The following is a 9,531-nucleotide window of genomic DNA, read 5'->3' on the forward strand; positions in this document are numbered from 1 at the left end:
ATGAGCTTGAGAAGGGATCTTCTTGGAGCAAGGTCTGGGTCTGGAAGCCACCTTCCATGGCACCTACCCCGCCTCCCAGGTCTCTTTTTGTAGGCAGTGGGCCCATGGGGCCCCAGTGTGGACCAGCTCTCCCTCATTGCTCAGTGTTCCTTCATGCAAATCTGTTCATGTCAGGGGTGTTGTGGAAGCTAGCTGGGATAGTAAAAGCATGGGAAACTTGGGACTTCCTCAGCACAGAGTGAGCACTCAACAACTGTTATCTCCTTGTGCCTTTCTTCCCCAAAACAAATGTTTTTTTCTTAAAATCAGTGGAAGTGAATGGAAACCCATGTCCTAATACAGGGCCACGAGGGTACTGCTTACATTGATACTGTTGGCTGCAGTTCCTTATGTAGAGACAAAGTCCATGTTCAGCAGGAGAGCACTGGCTCTTAGCAACTCATCTCAGAGTGGTTCGCACAACCAATGGGAGAAGCCATGGTCCTGGGAGCATTTACCTCCATGTGGACATTGAGGCTTTTGAGAGAATGAGAAACAGCTAAATGGTGGTCCATCCACACCATAGACTACCATGTAGCAGCAGAGGGGATGAGCTGCTGGTACATATGACAGCCTAGGTCAATCTCCAGAGAGTTAGGCTGAGTAAGAGAAGCCACATGCTACATGCTTACAAATTCCAGACAGCACTAATTAATCTTTAGGGAAAGTGTGAGACCTCACAGCTGACTGGGCAGAAACTTTATTTTTTTGGGGGGGGGCAGAAACTTTAAGACAGAGTTGGTGTCAGTCACCATAGTAGACTTAGGGGCACCATGAAATCCTAACTGCATATTGGTATGACTTAGTTATCCAAAATACTCAGTCTTTGTATCTGTAAAATGAGCTAATGATGTCTCTGTAAGATGGTTGTGAAAGTCAGTATGCTCACATTTGTAAAATACCTGGCCTGGAGACCCTGAGTGTTCCTGAGGACTAGACTCCAAGGCAGGAACACGTTGATATTCTATCCCCTCCTGGGTCTTCCCCAGTCCCTTCTCTGTCTGTGGGTTCTGGGCTTTATAAAACGTCAGGTGAGGGTTCATTGGAATAAAAACACTGGCTTAGAGAAGGTGTGGCCTCCAGCTGGAGGGCAATGAGTAAGATGTGGAGAAGGCAGACAGTGTGGAGGAAGCTCTGAAAGGACAGCCAATGTGGCCCCACCCCTCTGTGCAGCCTGGTGCCCTTTCCTGGCTCCACCTCCCCAGACTAGCCTTTCACCCTCCCCACACGCCCTCCCCCAGCCCTATCTCCTCTGGACAGGGAGTTCTGTGGGCAGACATGTGTGGCAGGTCACCTCTGTTTGATGCTGACTTTCCACATACAGACCACAGATGTGGGAGAGGCCCCATGGGGAACAGGAACTCCTTAACAAGAAGGGAAAGGAGACCTGAATGCAGGACACTGGGGACAGGTGGGGAGGAGGCACTGAAGGCCCCAGTCTCCCACATCAGAGTAGGGCTATATTTGCAGTGTGATAGTATTTGCATGATACTATGTTCTCTGGGGGCAAATGTGCCCCTCTGACCATTGCTGTATTTTATGGCTGCCCTCTACAGTGGCTTCCTCAGGCCAGGATCTAATCTAATGCATCCTATGCTCTAGCCTGTACACTGATTCAAACCTTGAAGTTCAGTTCATTCATTTTAACACATAGAATTTGCTGAGGTTTATTTGATCCTAAGCACTGTGCTAAGGAGACCAAACCATAAGCAAGACACAGCCTGTCCAGTCACAAGCCCCTGATAAGTCATTCTGAGCACTCCTGGGTTATAGGGCCAGTAACCTTTTGAGTATTCAGTAGAGGATGTGAACCCTCATGCTGAAAACTCTCCCTGCTTTGTGTGCATGTACCTTCTGCTTCCAGTTTCAGAGGCCCACAAAACCTGTGGAAGGCAAGTTAAGATCCCTGCTCTGGATTGTGAATTCCTAAGGACCAGGGCCACTGTTTCTCTTTCCCACCTTCAAGTGCCCAGCACTGAGCTTTGAGTGAAGTGGAGGCTCTGTGCCTGTTTCAGTGAGGTGACTGGTAACATGGCCCTTTATTCCAGGTCACTGAGACCTGAGTTGTAGGGGAAGGGTGGGTTGTCCTTGTCAGTGTGACAAAGAGTCAGGCACTATCCATGGGAGATGAGTTGCAGTGGGGCTACAGTGAGGGGGAGTTTGGAAGGGTTGGGGTTCCTGGGAATTAGGCACTGGAAAGACAGTGAGCCTGAAGGGGAAGTGGCCATTCACAGGCTGACAGACCTAGCCAGGGATGCTGTGTGGAGGCCAAAGGGCTATGCCTTGGAGAAGGTGAGTGGGCTCTAGACAACTCTGATCCTCTATCCCAGCCAGTCAGTGGAGGAGAGCTGGTGCCAAGCCAGAGAGGTAAGCAGAGAGAGACAGGCCACAGGCCAAAGGAGGAGAAGATAGCATGTGAGGTCTGCAACTCCAGTCCAGAAGTTCAGTGGCCTAGATTCTGGCTCTTATGGCTCCACTTGGTGTGGCCTTTAGCAAAGCAGGATCTTGAAGCATGTTTGTTCCTTTATAAAATGGGCACAGTTTACCTGCTGGAGTCTAAGATACACTTTTAAAAAAACAGCCTAATATTTTAAAAATCAAGATGCACTTATAAATGATGTGTACACTTAAAAGTGATTTATTCTTCTCCCTTAAAAGCTATCATTAACTTCATGACATCTTTGCATTGAGGAAATAGAATAGTTGTAAACCTCATATATGATCAGGAAACATAGTGTGTGACATCCCCAGGAGACCCCAATTAACAGTCCTACCACCACCACCTGGAGGCGTATAACTACTAAATCAGGCCAGTCTGATTCATTGAGGTTTCTTGAAAGAGACTGGAGTGCACACTTCCAGAGTATCCTCAAAGTGGCACACAAAGATAGTGGGGTAAGACTCCCCAAGAGGAAGGCACAGATTTCCCCAAATTTCCACAGAGGATCCAGCCCCAGTCCCTAAAGCCACCTATAGTACATCTTAATAGAAGTGTGTGTAATCAACCTGGTTTTTGTCTGATGGACAAAGTAAGAGCCATGTTGGCTAAGTGTGTGCTGTATCTTCCTTCCTGCAGATGGATGGAATCACTTCGCAGGGAACTTCGGGAGCAGACACTTCTGATGACCCCCATGGTCTGGAGTTTTCCCACAGAGTTATTGACACAGGCAGTGGCTGAGCCACCAGGTTCAAAGATTGCTTTTCTCTGGGAACTAGCTCTATGCTCCTCCAGTGAGGCAGGTCCTAGGACCCCTTCAACTTGTCTGTCGTCCACAACTCCCAATATCAAATCCCCCAAATTGGCCCAATGCCTCTCTCAGGACACACAGACTCCCCTCTGGTCCAGTTGTACTTATCCTAATACAACAGGGCCACACTATAAATAAAGCACACCACCAGTGGGCAATGAAGACAGACTGTAGAAATGGCAAAGCCTCTAGCAGGGGTGAAGCTGCAGTAGGTAGGCAAGTGTATCTCTTAACACAGGCTTTCATAGATGAAAGAATTAAAACTCTTTCTGGTGGTGAGCACAGTGGCGGCAAGATCACAAGGAAGTAATGGAACAAGAGTCAACGTCAAAACCCCCACTTTTCTGCACACTGGGCCCCCCTTGCAGTTGAAGCTTTCCAGTGAGACCCTTTCTGATGACATCCTGGGGCCATCCAGGCCTCTGTTACACATGTGCTTCTGTCTTGGGGGAAGAAGACTATCTCTATGCAGGGCATGATGTGCTGTGGGCCCCCATGCAGCCTATAGAATGGCCTAGCCTGGGACCTGGGGCTGCCATGCCTACAGATCCACTATAAGCAGTTCACTCAGTTCTTCTGAGTAGGTCTGTTCTGGGGCAAAACTAGAGTACCCATCTGGGGCAAAACTAGAGTACTCCCATTCAGGACTGTGGAAAGGTCAAATGGGATGTGAGGTTCTCCAGATTTGTGCACTGTATAGGACACTGATTGGAAGTCAGGAGTCCTGATGACTACTGAGGTGCAGATGTGTTTGCACTTGGAGGACTAGTACTGACTGTAGCTGGGATGAGACAGTTTCTCCATGACCAGATGTCAGCATATGCCTTACCTTTGCCTGTGGTGGGGTGAAGAGGGAGTTCTGATCCAGGAAAGATAGGGCAGAGAGGACACAAATCAGGACATGTCCATAGATGGTGACAGACATGTGCTGGGTGAGGCCCAGCTGGTATGTGGCTCATTATTTCATTTGTTGGGAGAAGAGCCTGTGCAGGCTCCTCACCCAGCTCTAGGTGGCATTAGTAGATTGTGCAGGGTTGTTTCTTGGGCATCTAGGTCTTTTCAGAAAAACAAAGGTGACACTCTTCCCCATGATATAGACAGCTAGGACATGTGGGCAAGCCAGCCAGCACCAGGAGCAGTTCCTTCATCTTGGGGAAACCTTTTCTGCTAGATCTGAGGAGGGCAGGCTACCCTCACCCTGCCAGGAGCAGGAGCTGCTGCCATGGTTTGGATGGACAGCTGCACACTATCTCTGGTCCAAGAGACTGGAGTATGGTAGGCTAAGGGCCTACCATACCTGTGTACCTGTGTACAGTGTACCTGTGAAGCTGCAGGCCAGAGTCTGGCATTTTGTGGGTCACATGGAGAAACAGAGTAACATCACAAACATGGACACACAGCTACTATAATCCTCCTTATGGCTCCCATTATCAGCTCTTCTGTGATCTAGAACAAGTCACAGACCCTCACAGGGCCTCTGTGGACATGGACAGCAGGAGATGTGAGGAAATGAAGACTCACTGTGCAGCTGTCCGGAGGATTCTATAACGTTCATGAGATATCACAAGTTAATGTTTGTATACACAGAGATTGGGAGTCAGAAATACCTCATACAGATTTAAACGCCACCAGATAGTAACTTGTGCAAGTAGCTTGGGCAGGTTGTTGTTCTGAGATTCATAAAGATGTCTGTAGAATAAAGACAATACCACCTGCATCATTATAGGATTAAAATGTATAAAAGGTACAAGACATATGGTGAGCACTTCGTACTTAACTATTTTGTTATTATAAATGTTATTTTTTATAAGAGGAGAGACAGATTTCTCCAACTTCACAATTTTCACTCAAGAGTGTTGCTGAGCAGCTTCTCTGTGTGAACCCTATGCTGGAAACTGGAGTTCTAGAAGGGCTGAGCCATGCTGTCCCCTCAGCAGAGCCTGGAAATCTAGTGGGGGACACAGATTGGCTGACAGCAGCAGCAAAAGCAACAGCATTGATAGCAACAAAACAGCAATGCCTGTGCAGCAAGGGATTGAACCAAAAAGCAGTCAGAATTAGGGCACCCAGGAAAAGAAGCACTCAACCCTGTCTGGGGAGGCAGGGGAGACTCCTGGGGAACCAGGGAGACTGAGAAGTAAACAGGCCATTATTCAGGAGTGTGGGAAGCACTGGTGTCAGGGGTGCCTGCTGCCTACAGAACCTCAAAAAAGGCTGCACGACTAAGGTAGTTCTTGAGGGAGATTCTGAAGAGTGAATTGGAGGGAGCCTGATGAAGCAGGAAAGGACAATATGCAAAAGGCAAAGAATCAGTGAGGGTGTATGTTGCAAGCATGGGAATCTCAGGAGAAGCACAGGGTATATGCTGGGATATGGAAGGCATAGTCCTGGTAGCAGAGTAGGGCCAGGATGGGCCTTAGCAGAGACATTTTCTGAGGGTGGTGGAGAGTAGGAGTGATGATATCAGATGTGGGTTGTGTACAGCATAAATGAAGCTGTATTAGACCCTATAAGATGATAACTCAAATCTATAGAAGAAAGGGAAGAGAATCAAAAATGGTAAATAAGAAGGTTAATATTAACAAACTCTATAAATACATACTTTTCTCAGCTTTTTAAAAATATATAAAATTGGGGGCACCTGGGTGGCTCCATAGATTGAGCATCCAACTCTTGGTTTTGGCTCAGGTCATGATCTCACAGTCGTGGGTTAGAGCCCCACACCAGACTGCATGCTCACTGCGGAGTCTACTTGAGATTCTTTCTAACCTCCCCTCACCCCTCCCCACTCACACTCGTTCTCTCTCTAAAATAAGTAAATAAAATGTTTAATACATATATATATTTGCATAAAGTAATAATTATAGCAGTGTGTTGATGGGTTTGTAACATCTATAGACACAATGTGTACAAAATATATAGCACCAAAAAAAGAAGAAAGTAGAGCTATATAAAAGTAAAGTTTTTATATTTCATTGGAATTAAGTTCATATAAATCTGAAGCATATCTTGTTAAGAAAAGATGAATATTGTAATGCTAAGAAAATAACTAAAAAGCATGGTTAAAAAAAGCTTTAGGGAAATTAAAATGTCACACTAGAAGATATTCTAAACACAAAGAAGAATCAATAAAGGAGGAACACAAAAAAAGACATGACACACGGAAGAGTAGGGATCCTCAACTCACATAGCCCCACAAACTTACCTAGATAGTTTCCAAAACATCCTGAACACCTACAAATTAGACCTGAGATTTAAAGAGAGAACAGATGGAATGCTACAGAGAGAAAGGTTTTTGCTTCTAACAAGAGTGTATTTTACTAAGGACATGGTTGATATTTTTCACTCAGCCCACTCATACAGCTGCTCTGCACTGAACAAAATGACTAGAAGGAAGAATTCACCACAGAAGAAAGAACCAGAAACAATACTCTCTGCCACAGAATTACAGAATTTGATTTTAAATACGATGTCAGAAATTTAATTCAGAAGTACAATTATAAAGCTACTGGTGGCTCTGGGAAAAAAGTGTAAAGGACTCTGGAGACTATTTTACTGCAGAAATGAGACCTAATCAGGCTGAAAATAAAAATAGGTTAAATGAGATGCAATCCATTGGATGTTCTTTTTTTTAAAGATTTTTAAAAGATTTATTTATTTATTTATTTGAGAGAGGGAGAGAGAAAGAGAGACAGGAGCCCGATGTGGGACTCCATCCCGGGACTCCAGGATCGCGCGTTGGGCCAAAGGCAGGAGCCAAACCACCAAGCAACCCAGGGATCCCCCCACTGGATGTTCTAACTGCAGGGTTAATGAGGTGGAAGAGAGAGTGAGTGACATAGAAAACAAGTTGATGGTAAGGAAGGAAACGGAGGAAAAAAGAGAAAAATAATTAAGAACCCACAAGGAAAGACTTAGGGACATAAATGATACCTTAAAAAAAAAAGAATATATGTCTAATTGGGATTCCAGAAGAGGCTGAGAAAGAGAAAGGACCACAAAGTATATTTGAACAAATCATAGCTGAGAACTTCCCAAATCTGGGGAAGGAAACAGGCATTCAGATCCAGGAGATAAAGAGGACCCGCCAAAAAATTAAATAAAAACTGTTCAACACCTGGACATTAAATGGTGAAACTTGCAAATTTCAAAGATAAAGAGAAAATTCTCAAAGCAGTGAGAGACAAGAGATTCTTAATTTATATGGGGAGAAATATCAGATTAAGAGTAGACCTCTCTACAGAGACCTGGCAGGCCAGAAAGGGCTGGCAGGATATATACAGGATGCTAAATTAGAAGAACATGCAGCCAAGAATACGTTATCCAGCAAGACTCTCATTCAGAATAGAAGAGACAAAGAGCTTCCAGGATAGGCAGACTGAAACAATATATTACCACCAAACCAGCTCTGCAAGAAATATTAAGGGGGACTCTGTAAAAGAAAGGGGGAGCCCAAAAAACAATCTACCAAAACAGGGACTGGATAGGTAATATGATGACACTAAATTCATATCTTTCAATAATTACTCTGAATGTGAATGGGCTAAATAATCCCATCAAAAGACACAGGGTATCGGACTGGATAAAAAAGCAAGACCATCGATATGCTCTTTATAAGAGACTCATTTTAGAGCACCTAAGGACACCTAAGACCTAAGGACACCTCCAGCTTGAAAATGAGGGGTTGGAGAACCATTTACCATTCAAATGGTCCTGAAAAGAAAGCTGGAGTGGCAATCCTCATATCAGATCAACTAGAGTTTATCCCAAAGACTGTAGTAAGAGATGAAGAGGGACACTATATCATACTTAAAGGGTCTATACCACAAGAAGACCCAACAATAATGAGTATTTATGCCCCTCATGTGGGAGCCACCAAGTATATCAATCAATTAATAACCAAAGTAAAGAGATACTTAGATAATAATACACTAATAGTAGGAGACCTCAACACAGCACTTTCAGGAAATAACAGATTTTCTAAGCAGAACATCACCAAATAAGCCAGGGTCTTGAATGATACACTGGACCAAACAGACTTCACAGATATATATAGAACTTTCCATCCTAATACAACTGAATCCACATTCTCCTCAAGTGCATATGGAACTTTCTTCAGAATGGACCACATATGGGTCACAAATCAGGTCTCAACCAATACCAAAAGATTGGGATTGTCCCCTGCATATTTTCAGACTACAATGTTTTAAACTAGAACTCAATCACAAGAAGAAATTTGGAAGAAACTCAAACACATAGAGGTTAAAGAGAATCCTGCTAAAAGATGAATGGGTCATCCAGGAAATTAGAGAAGAATTAAAAAAATTCATGGAATGAAAATGAAGATACAACCATTCAAATCCTTGCGATACAGCAAAAAGTCGTTCTAAGAGGGAAATACATCACAATACAAGCCTCCCTCAAAAAATTGTATAAAACCAGGCACGTGGGTGGCTCAGTGGTTGAGCATCTACCTTTGGCTCAGGTTGTGATCCTGGCCTTGTCCTAGGATCAAGTCCCACATCAGGCTCCCTCAAGGAACCTGCTTCTCCCTCTGCCTATGTCTCTGCCTCTCCCTCTGCCATTCATGAAAAAAATAAATGAAATCTTTAAAAAAATGGAAGAAACTCAAATACACAAGCTAATTTCTCATCTAAAAGAACTGGAGAAAGAACAGCAAGTAAAGCCTACACCAAGAAGAAGAAGATAATAAAGATTTGAGGAGAACTCAATGAAATAGAGTCCAGAAAAACTGTAGAACAGATCAACAAAACCAAGAGTTGGTTCTTTGAAAGAATTAATAAAATAGATAAACCCCTAGCCAGCCTTATTAAAAACAAAAGAGAAAAGACTCAAATCAATAAAATCATGAATGAAAGAGGAGAGATCACAACTAATACCAAAGAAATACAAATGATTTTTTTTAAAGTATTACAAGCAGGCATACTCCAACAAATTAGACAATCTAGAAGACATGCATGCATTTCTGGAAAATCACAAATTACCAAAACTGGAACAGGAAGGAATAGAAAACCTTAACAGGCCAATAACCAGGGAAGAAATTGAAGCAGTCAAAAAAAAAAAAAAGAAAGAAAGAAAGAAATTGAAGCAGTCATCACAAACCTCCCAAGACACAAAAAGTCCAGGGCCAGATGGCTTCCCAGGGGAATTCTATCAAATGTTTAAAGAAGAAACAATACCTACTCTACCAAAGCTATTCCAAAAGATAGAAAAGGATGGAATT

Source organism: Canis lupus, chromosome 19 (genome assembly GCF_011100685.1).
Source record: "Canis lupus familiaris isolate Mischka breed German Shepherd chromosome 19, alternate assembly UU_Cfam_GSD_1.0, whole genome shotgun sequence".
NCBI lineage: Eukaryota > Metazoa > Chordata > Mammalia > Carnivora > Canidae > Canis > Canis lupus.